This window comes from Mustela lutreola, chromosome 16 (genome assembly GCF_030435805.1).
Source record: "Mustela lutreola isolate mMusLut2 chromosome 16, mMusLut2.pri, whole genome shotgun sequence".
In the NCBI taxonomy this organism is placed as follows: Eukaryota; Metazoa; Chordata; class Mammalia; order Carnivora; family Mustelidae; genus Mustela; species Mustela lutreola.
The window spans coordinates 56,599,337-56,611,242 of NC_081305.1; positions in this window are offsets into that span (position 1 = coordinate 56,599,337).

Consider the following 11,906-nt stretch of genomic DNA (forward strand, 5'->3'; position numbering starts at 1 on the left):
AGAGAAAGATCACAGTAGATATTGGCCATTAATGGTATGATGATGATAGTATCAGCCAGTCTTCTCTTCACCATGTTAGGCTTGTAGTAATTAATTCATTAAGTAAGTTTATTTGGGGAATGTTCTATGATAGTCTTCTTTCTTTTACTTTTTGTTATTTATCATCTTCCAAGCTTTTCTGAAAATGTTACCTTCTAGGGCTACCTGGGCGGCTCAGTTGGTTAAGCATCTGCCTTAGGGTCAAGTTATGATTTCAAGATCTTGGGATCAAGCCCCACATCGGACTCCTTGCTCAACAGGAAACCTGCTTCTCCCTCTCTCTCTGCCTCTCCCCAGCTTGTGCTCACTCTCTCTTTCTATGTCAAATAAGTAAATAAAATCTTTTTTTAAAATGTTACCTTCTAGGAAATGCTTTTCTTGCTTAATGATATTCTTCATTGTTAATATCATTTTATCCATCCTTCCACCCTCCACCCATCCTTCCATCCATCCATCCATCCATCATCCAACCATCCAATCATCCAACCATCCATCCATCCACCATCCATCCTTCCATTCTTCCATCCACCCATTCATCCATCTTTCTATCCATCCATCCATCCATCCATCCATCTATCCATCCACCATCCATCCTTCCATCCAACCATCCAATCATCCAACGATCCATCCATCCACCATCCATCCTTCCATTCTTCCATCCACACATTCATCCATCCTTCTATCCATCCACCCATCCTTCCATCCATCCATCCATCTATCCATCCACCATCCATCCTTCCATCCATCCACCAACCCATCCATCATCCTTCCATCCATTCCTCCACCATCTACTTTTTTATCCATCCATCGAATAAGTATTCCAGAACCCTACCATCTATACAGAGCAGTGGCAACTACCAAGAGGAACTGGATGTGATTTCTGACCTCGGTAATCAGAGATGAGACATGGGCACCCATATCTGTCACCCAACATGGAACAGCAAGGCCAGGTAGTATTAAGGTGCTAAAAGGGTCACCAGGGGGCAGCCTAGCCTACCACCTCAGCTTGCTGGTTCTCTTGAGCCAAAATGTCACAGTGGAGTCATGAGAAGAAGATGGCACTCAACCAACCAGGGTTGATAGCCCACCTCTCCCATTTATTTCCTGGGTGGCCTTGGGAAGATCATTTGACCTCTCTGATTTCCAGTTTTCAAGTTCTCATCTGTTAAGTGGAGATAAAAATCCAACTATGGAAGGTATGTGGGAATTACAAGAGCTCATGGACGTAAGGTCACTGAACTTTAATGTTGCTTCAAAACACTGAGTCCTTCCATTCTTTGGCCGCAGATGATGACTCCATGTGTGAAACAAAACCTCTGTGTGAGACCTCCTCACACATGCACACGCACGCACCCCTTCTATTACGTATTTAGACTGCCTTTCGAAGGAGCAGTAACAGGACCTCAGAAAGATGTCTGAATCTCAGCTTTCTGCTCCATAAAACAGGGAGAGTGAGCCTTACCTTAGAGGGACAGTGCAAAGATTCATGGGACCATGAAGACAGTAGTTGACTACCAGGAACTTAATAGGCAATTTGTCCGGGCTAGTTCTCTTCTTCCATCTCCTTTCCCCAGACTTGGGGAACAGATAGCCTTCCGTAGCTTTACATAGCTCAGTCAGTCTGAAGCCAGCCAGAGGTGGCTTCACCCACCCCTTTGAGTTGCCTAAAAGAGAAAGGAATCTGCCCCATACGGCCCCCTTCCCCACTTTCTCTGAACTTTCCTTCCCAAAGCTCCAGGGCACCATCCAGTATGGTGGCCACTGGCCACTTGTGGCTCTTGAGCACTTGAAATGTGGTGAGTTCTCATTGCCCCATGTTGTAAGTGTAAAATACTTACTAGGCTCTGGAGATGAAGTATGGAAAAGAGAAACATAAAAGTATCTCATTAAATTTTTTGGTGTTGATTATACATTAAATGATAATATTTTCAATATTATGATTCAACAAAAATATAATTAAAATAAACTAAACCTGTTCTTATTTGTTTTTTAATGTGGCCACTATACAATTTACAATGATATTTATGGCTCTTGTTCCATTTCCTCCAAAGGACAGCATTGCTCTAAACCCTCCTTCTTTGCTGTGGGGGGTGGGGGGGCAGGACCCATTTCTCACACCCCTCCCGAGTTTCTAGGTTGAGGTGTACCTTTGAGAGAAGTCCTTCTTGGCCCTAGCTGTCTCCACGAGCCCTCTTTAAGGTTGTGCTCCCCAAATCTCTGGATTGTTTGGGGATAGGCCCGACCGTTTTGGCCCCAACCTGTCTGTAGGAAGACACTGCAGCTCCCTAAAGGAAGGTTTGCTGTAACTGGTTACAACTGGGGAAATTTGGATGGGATAGCCCCATGGTTAATGATGCCCCAAGATGAGCTCATGCATATCCATGAGGCCCATAAAATTCAGTCATGTGTACATTAATGGGATCGTGCAGGGACTGGTATCATGAGCAAGAATATTTTTTTAAAGATTTTTATTTACTTACTGGACAGACAGAGATCCCAAGTAGACAGAGAGAGAGGAAGAGAAGCAGGCTCACCACTGAGCAGAGAGCCCGATGCGGGGCTCGATCCCAGGACCTTGAGATCATGACCTGAGCCGAAGGCAGAGGCTGAACCCACTGAGACACCCAGGTGCCCCAGGAGCAGGAATATTAATTAACAGAGAAGAAAGTGCTCCTGGATATGCAGCTACAATGAAGTGGGTAGGTTTTAAGTGAATAATGCGAGACCAAGTGCCCTAGAATTTTCTAGTGAGAAGGGAGGTGTGAGCGAATCAAACCACCCGCTCTCTGAGACACATCATCTCATTTTCCCTCGTTTTTAAATCCCATTCTACCATTCTGAAAATTTTGCCAGAAGTCCACAGCCCTGTCTTGGTATCTTTCAGGACTGACACCATTGAAATTTACCAAACATTACCACTGATCACAGGTAGGACCTCTTGGTTTTAAGGATGAAGAAATGGGGGCTCAGATGGGCTCAGGGACTTGCTAAAATCATCCAGCAAATATGTGAGGAAAGTGGAACTTGGAGCAGCTGAGTCTGGGGTCTCATGTGATTGTCACTTTGATGCCAGGTTCTCATCTCACAGGTTTGGGGGTTTTTTTCAGATAAGGGGTTTAAGGTCTCCGATGTCTGACATGGCAGCCTCCTTCCTGCCTTCCTCCTTCCAGCTCCTGTCTCTGTCTCCGCTCTGTGTCGTGGAGATCCACTCTCTCAGCCTCTTCTGAACCATCTTTCTTCCCCCTCTCCCTTTTGCTCTAAGCCCCGTCTCCTCTTCCCTCCTCTTTCTCTCTCTTTCTCTGGGTGTTGTTCGGTCTCCTCGTGTCATTCTGACTCGAATGTCTCACCGGATACATGTGCACACTTGTATGTATACGTGTGTGTGTCCATAAATTCGTGCATTTGGCTCTGTCCCTCCCTCTTTCTTTTTTTCTCTCAGTCCATCCCCCTGCCTCTCTTTCTCTCTCAACCATGCTTTATTTTATTTGTCTTTGAAGGTTTTATTCTTCAGTCATCTCTATACCCAACATGTGCTCAAACCCACAACCCCAAGATCAAGAGTCGTGTGCTCTGACAGAGCCAGCCAAGCGCCCCCAACCACTCCTTATCTTAAAATAAGAATGTAGGGGTGCCTGGGTGGCTCAGTGGGTTAAAGCCTCTGTCTTCGGCTCAGGTCATGATCTCAGGGTCCTGGGATCGAGCCCCGCATTGGGCTCTCTGCTCAGCGGGGAGCCTGCTTCCTCCTCTTTCTCCGCCTGCCTCTCTGCTTACTTGTGTTCTCTCTCTCTCTCTGTCAAATAAATAAATAAAATCTTTAAAGAAATAAATAAAAGAGGAATGTATGTTGGAATCACTGGAGAGCTTTATTTAAGAATAAAGTCTTCCAGGCTCCAGCCTCGACCTACTGGCATTTGTAATTTTTTAACAGCTCTCTTGAGATATAACTGGACACATTTCCTGTCTGATGACAAGTTTGGAGACAGGCATACACCTGTGAGACCATCACAACAATCAAGGTAACAACAGGTCCATCACCTCCAAAAGCTCCCTCCCATCCCTTTGTTTGTGTTTGCTTTGTGTGCAAGAACACTCAACGTGAGATTTCCCCTTAACAAACTGTTAAGCACATAGGATAGTGTTGCTGGGTATGGACACTGCGTTAGCTAGTTAGCTAGTTAGCTAGAGATAGCACATGTCCAGAACGTACTCATCTTGGGTGGCTGAAACCTTATACATGCTGAACAACAACGTTAGAGACCTCATCTCTGCCTCGGAACCACCAATCGAAAGGGAGCCCCAAGCCCTCCTGCGGTGTCTTCCAGCACCACGCTCTCTCATACACACAGAGCGAGCTACCATCCTCTTAGCTAGGATGCCAACATGGCTCTCTACTTCAAATGACTTTCCTGGTACCATCCATTCCTGCTTAGGGTGGAACCTTCATGAGGACAAGGCTGGCTCTCTTTTCCTCAGGCTTCCCATATACTGAGAGATAACAGGGCTTGACACACTGGTGGCGGCAACAGTGGGTGCCAATGGCACTTCTAAGGCAAGACAGGGCACAGTGGGGACGGCGAGGCAGAGAGCGTTCCTTGAAACGTTTCCTGCCTCCTTCTGTGGTGAAGAATTTTCCTCAATTCTTCCCCTTCGGAGGTACAGAGGAAAAGACAGTGAACTGGCACTCAGCCAGCCCTTCCCCCACTAGAACTTATTTAATCCCCCCCAACAAGCCCTGTCAGGCAGATACTATTAGTCCTGTCTTAGAGAAGAGGAAGTTGGGGACCAGGCTCACACAGCTGCTAAGGACTAAGCTATGAGCCGGCATGCCCGACCTCAGTTGCAGGACACCCTCCCATCCCCCCGACCAGGAGTGAGAAGATGGGCATCCTGAGGCTCAGGTGAGAGTGGGGCAGCAGGGGTAGGTGTTTGCATTGTCTAGGACTGACTTGGCCTTAATACCTAGCATACTCGAGGAATTCATGCAGATCATAAGAAAAAGGCAAAGAACCCAGTACAAATGTAGTCAAAGGGAACGAACAGGAGATGAATGCTGAATGGCTTATTTTGCAAGAGAGGAAGAAACACTCAATCGCATTAGTGTTCAGATAAACGCAAATTTAAGTAAAAGGGAGGAATCATCTGGTGTGAATTAGACAGAAAGTTTGGTTTTGATCATGTTATTTGGCTAAAATGTGTATTCAACTTTGACCTTTGGCCAGACGGTCCAATTGCCTCAGCCCATATCTTCCCTGGAATCCCCAACTGTTTGTTTGATCAATGACTTTTTTTTTCCTTTTCATTTTTCCAAAGAAGACAGACAGATGGCCAACTTGATCGGTGATTTTTGTGATCACGTCAGCTGTTTTCATTGTTAATATGCACAGAATGCGTTTTAATAGGTAAAACATCAGTAACACTAATGAGGCATGGTTTCCGATTCATTTTTCATGTTTACATTTACATTTAGATATTAAATATTAGATATTAATATTAAATTAATATTAAATATTAAATTAAATATTAGTATGCATTCTAGACATAAGGAGCAAACAAATCTTGTGTACTTTATATGTAGAGATTACAGCAGTGAGATGTGTAATTTGTTATGCAAGAGCAAAATGTGACCATAATCAATGTTACTGTTACAAAATAGCTTTGGGAGGGCCATTAATTTTGTATAAAAATTAGTTGTTAAAAACTTTCAGGGGCGCCTGGGTGGCTCAGTGGGTTAAAGCCTCTGCCTTCAGCTCAGGTCATGATCTTAGGGTCCTGGGATCTAGCCGCCCATCCGGCTCTCTGCTCAGCGGGGAGCCTGCTTCCTCCTCTCTCTCTGGCTGACTCTCTGCCTACTTGTGATCATTGTCGGTCAAATAAATAAATAAAATCTTAAATAAAAAAAAACTTTCAAACAGGCATATAGAATAAGGGAATTTATTTACAGGAAGATTAAGAAAGTTAGATTGTTAACTTTCAGAAGAACATTGTTGTCAGAGGCAGGCCCCTGGCCAAGGCGGCCTCCACCATTAAAAGATGGCGCCTGGCTAGTTGCCAGGTTAGGATTGCCTCGTGAGACTAAGCAGAACGCCCAAAGAGGAGGTAAACAGCATTGGTTGCTAGCGAAGTTGTTCATTTAGGTGCACAGCCTGATTCGCTCGCTCCTGTACCCTGCTCGCTGATTGGTCATGTAAACGTATATAAGTGTGTAGACTTGCGGAAATAAAGAGAGAGAAGAGAGAGAAGATGCATCCGAACCAGGGCGTCTTGTCGTCCTTGCGGGGCGAGGGCGATAAATGGCGCCAGCACCTGGGAACTAAATAAAGGAATCTTGCAAGGTAATCCGCAGGAAAGCGGGGAGTAAAGGTCCACAGGTAAGTGGGGACATTAGCCACGTTCAAAAGTGGGAATTCAGCGGTAAAGCGAGGAGTAAAAATAGAAAAACCTTGCAAGGGAGAAGTCCACAGGTATGCGGGGTAAAACCACGACAAAGGTGGTGGGAAACTTGTACAAGACCGCAACAAGAAGCGGGGCGGCCATAGAGCCGGGATTTTCTTATTAAAACAGCAGGTAATCGGGGAAGGGACCACGATCAAAGTGGTGGGAATCTTGTACAAGTCCTCAATAAGAAGCGGGGCGGCCTTAGAGCCGGGATTTAGCGGCGAGTCTTTAACGTCCACATAAAAGCAAAAACTGCTTGGGCCTTTTTGAATATAGTGGAAAAGGCGGCTCCAAAGTTCCTAGATGAAGGCTTGCTAAACATACCTCAATGGGACCACTTAGGGGAGGATTTGAAGAAACAGGATGCTTTAACTCTTCGCCTCAAATTTAACATAACAAAAGCACAGGCACGGGACATAGTAGTCTCCTGCAGAAATTGCGTGATCTTACTACCTGCACCGTCCTTGGGGGTTAATCCTAAGGGTTTGTTACCTAATCATATATGGCATATGGATGTCACACGTTTCAGAATTTGGAAAGTTAAGATATGTTCATGTCTGTAGATACCTGCTCTGGAATAATTTTCGCCTCGGTGCATACAGGGGAAAAATCCAGAGATGTTATCGCCCATTGCCTACAGGCTTTTGCGGCATGGGGAAAGCCACGCCAATTAAAGACAGATTATGGTCCAGCCTATAGCCCACAACCCTTTAAAGCCTTCCTACAACAACTTGACATTCACTTGATACATGGAATACCCTACAACCCACAAGGACAGAGTGTTGTGGAGCGTGCGCATCTTACAATAAAAAATGCGCTTTATAAACAAAAAGGGGGAATAGGGGACACCTTCAGGTCCCCTAAAGATAAGCTCAACACCATTCTCTTTATTTTGAATTTTTTAACGTTGGACAAAACGAGTAAATCAGCTGCAGACAGACATGTAAGTGATGCTGTCGCTTCCCCTAAGCCTATAGTACTTTGGAAGGACATCCTCACAGGAAAGTGGAATGGACCAGATCCAGTGTTAGTATGGAGTAGGGGGTCTGTATGTGTTTTTCCACAGGAAAAGGAGGCTCCAATTTGGATCCCAGAACGGCTGGTGCGTGCAGCCTTGCCTCCGAACACCAGTCATGATGCTGAAGATGCTGATGATAACTCTGGGGATGCTACACCTCCTGTGGCAGACTCAAGCCAGAGAGCTGTGAGCAGTGGTTAAAGCATGGCTTATCCTTTACCAGTGACTAACTCTTCTCTCATATTCCCTCCTCTCCCTTTGATGCATGGCAGGTCTGTAACTTGCTAGGAGCATGTACTGATATCTCAGCAGTGTCCATGTTAAATGGTGGCAAATTCCTCAACTGTTCTTATATGCGTCTGGCCACCATTCCTTTTCCTCTTAACAAATGCTAGTGAGCTGAATGATACATTGAATTGCACTAAGAATTGCTATCTTTCCCAGTGCTGGAATGTCACGGCCTTCAAGCTGGCTGTGATTATGCGTATCCCTACCCATGTTCCTATCCCAGTTTCCATTCCAGAGGACAAGTTACCGGTGGTGCTATCCAGAAAGAAGAAAGATTTTGGTATCACAGCTGCCGTTGTGACAGCATTGGCTATATCTACAGCAGCTGCCACGGCAGCAGCAGTCTCGCTTGCTGCAACTATACCCACTGCGGAAGCTGTGAACACCCTTGCAGAAGGAACGGCGGCTGCCCTTCAAACATAGACTCAGATCAATGCACATCTGCAAGCAGAAATCCTGATAGTCAACACCAGAGAGTGGATTTGGTTCAAGAACAAGTGGACATATGGGGGGCCCTATTGAGACTGGGATGTATAACACCCTTCCCGGCAATTTGTGTAACTCCCATAGCCTACAGAATGTCTCCCGACAGCTCTCCCAATACTTGCGGGGGAATTAGTCCGCAGAATTCCAAAACTATACTCAGCACCTGGTACTAGGCATAACAAGGATAAATAACACCAGAGTTGAGCTTGCAACCCTTCCAGAGATAATCAAAACATTGCAAGATGTGTTAATCTTTACGAAACAATGGGCTAGCATAATTGGTCTGATGATAATCCTCGTAGTGGGCCTGATTCTGCTAGTATTTGGAGGCGACAGCAACATAGGCAACAGCAAGCCATGGTGCAGGCCTTGTTAGCCATTGAGGTTGTGACATCCCCCCAAGTGTGGCTAAGTATGCTGGATCGGTAGTCAACGACGGGTAAGATTGGTGGGGGAAATAAACCAACCTAAGACAGGACGCAGATCATTGATATCTGCCATCTGATGACGGGTAAGGATATTCCCCGCCACTGACAACCTAAGACAGGCACGATCCCTGCCATAAAAGAAAAAAGGGGGAGATGTCGGAGGCAGGCCCCTGGCCAGGGCGGCCTCCACCATTAAAAAATGGCACCTGGCTAGTTGCCAGTTTAGGATTGCCTCGTGAGACTAAGCGGAACGCCCAAAGAGGAAGTAAACAGCATTGTTTGCTAGCAAAGTTGTTCATTTAGGTGCACAGCCTGATTCGCTCGCTCCTGTACCCTGCTCGCTGATTGGTCATGTATATAAGTGTGTAGACTTGAGGAAATAAAGAGAGAGAAGAGAGAGAAGATGCATCCGAACCAGGGCGTCTTGTCGTCCTTGCGGGGCGAGGGCGATACATTGTATCCCTTTAGGGTAAAATATTGGGATGATTTAAATGATTATAAACAAGGCAGAATAAGCAGAAAATAAGTGTTTATGTGTAAATAATTGCTCAGTACTCCACATTCATACTGCTAAACAAAATCTTTAGGAATCACATTTCTTCCCTGTAGGCCACCTGTCTTCCAAAAAATCCTGTTTCAGAACACTTTCAATAGTATGAACATAAATTAAAAGCATAATGACAGTTTTGGCACTCTTGCTGGTAACCGTGTGCAATCATCTTTCTTTCTAGATATAATAAAAATATTGATTTTTAATGAGAGACCCTAATACATTTTGTTCTCACCAATCAAACCTCTCCCCTCTCTCTCTGCCTGCCTCTCTGCCTACTTGTGATTTCTCTCTCTGTGTCAAATAAATAAAATCTTAAAAAAAAAAAAAAAAAAGAAAGAAGAAAAGAAAAGCAGGAGGAGGAAGGGGAGCTGAGAGGGAGAAAGAGCCCTACGAGAAGGGAGGGGAGGAGAGAAGGAGGAGCCTGGGGGAAGGAGGGAGGGGGGAGGGAGGAGGGAAGTGAAGTAGGAAGGAGGAGGCGGCGGCGGCGGTGTTGGCTATAAAGCCCTGAGGATGAGCAAGTCGCAAGTCGACCAGCAGTTTCTGAGAGGAGCAGCATGGCCTTGCCGGTGGGGTTCCTGTTGCTCTGGGTCTGTGGATTTCACCGTGTGGTCTGTCCTGACTATGAGGGTGAGTCGCGATGTGACACGTCGGGGGTGAGCATTGACAACTCGAGTCTTGGGGTGCCTGGGTGGCTTCGTGGGTTAAGCCTCCATGTTCGGCTCAGGCCATGGTCTCAGGGTCCTAGGATCGAGCCCCGCATTGGGCTCTCTGTTCAGCGGGGAGTCTGCTTCCTCCTCTCTCTCTGCCTGCCTCTCTGACTATTTGTGATCTCTCTGTCTCTGTCAGATAAATAAATAAATAAAACTTAAAAAAAAAAGGAAAAGAAAAACTGAGTCTTGCACATTTTCTGCCATATGTAATCCAACTTGAGTGTAAGAGCCATCCTAATTCCATGTACCCTAAAAGAGAAAAAGATACCCTCTCTATTTTTCTAGTATTTCTATTGAATAGACACACGCCACTGGTGGGCCTTAAAAACACACACACGGGGTGCCTGGGTGGCTCAGTGGGTTAAGCCTCTGCCTTGGGCTCGGGTCATGATCTCAGGGTCCTGGGATCGAGCCCCACATCGGGCTCTCTGCTCAGCGGGGAGCCTGCTTCCTCCTCTCTCTCTGCCTGCCTCTCTGCCTACTTGTGATCTCTGTCTGTCAAATAAATAAATAACATCTTCAAAAAAATAAAAATACTAAAAACACACACAAATATAAAAAGGTTTGACTAATAAAAATGAAAGAATCGGAAGGCAAGCTGGACGAGCCCATTGGCAGAGTCGTGTTCCTTCATAACCGCGTGTCTCCCATCTCCCCTACCATATTTTAAATGCTTTATTCGAGGCTTTGAAGATGGAACTGAGTTTTGGCAAGTCTGTTTTAGTCCTTTACCAAATCGTGTGGCCTTCAGTGATTGCGGATGACCATATAAGAAGGGAATTTCATCACAGAAGCATTTCCTACACATCTGGTGGGGGCGTCACGCAGACCTGGGAAAACAGTTATTTTGTGAAATTCTTTCAAAATGATGGTCTCGCAGGTCCTACGTGGAAGTATCCGCCAGGACACGTTTGCATTGAAAAGTAAATCGAATACAGTGTGGATAAACGTCTTAAAAAAAAGAGAGAGAGAGAGAGAGGTTCTTAGTGTGGCTGTGACCACTAATTTCTTACGTGTTAGAATGTTCTTTTTGTGCTTATGGAACAATAATACTTTTGTCTAGGACATTGATTTTTTCATGAGATACCACTTTTGTATGTATGTTAAAAAAGAAAAGAAAAGAAAGTATAAGGGTCAGAAGCTGGTTAAGATAGTCCTAAAATTTCTCCACTTTCAGTGCCTGGCCTCCTGAATTAGGAAGGTCACATTTTCCCACGTGACGCTCTCTCGATGCTGCCCAGTCTCAGTGAATGAAGACCCACAGGGCCCAGGCACAGTCTTTCCACTTACGTGGTGCTCAGCACACTTCTGAGTCTTTGGAAATGTTGCTCATTCACGTTGTCTGTCTCCACACACAAGTATCTGCTCCCCCGAGGTGAAGAGGGCCCCATTGTCATCTCTGGGGGCCAGCCACCCGGCCTGCGGGCAGTAAGATGCCTTCGAGAATAAGGGGCATTCTGCTCCCGGAGACAGAACATGAAAGCATTGGATTTTAGCATTTTAGAAGCAAAGAGGTAGGAGGCTTGGATCGCGCTGGGGGCACACGGTGTAGAGAGTAAGTGGCAAGAGTGACTACACCTGTGAGCCCACTGGCAGGTGAGGAGATGGAGAGGAGACAGATGAGCTGTGTGACCCCAACCGCCTTCATGCCTCGGGCAAGCCTGGAGATACGACTGACCTGGCAAGACTTCACAGAGGGTCCAGCTGAGTGATCCCGTTCTAGGACTAGACGCTGGCGGTGTACGTGGGTAACGTTTCCATGGTTACGAGCTGTTGGGGCGCACTCAGGGATGACACGACAGGGGGGTCCCTTACAGGAGGACCATCCAGGCGGGCAGCCCCTGACATGCAGCATGAACCCCCAAATTCTGGAGTTTTCACCTGCTGCCTGTTACCATTTCATGCTCCTGGGGGAGACACTGCCCGTCGGCCCACAGCTGAATTTCAGC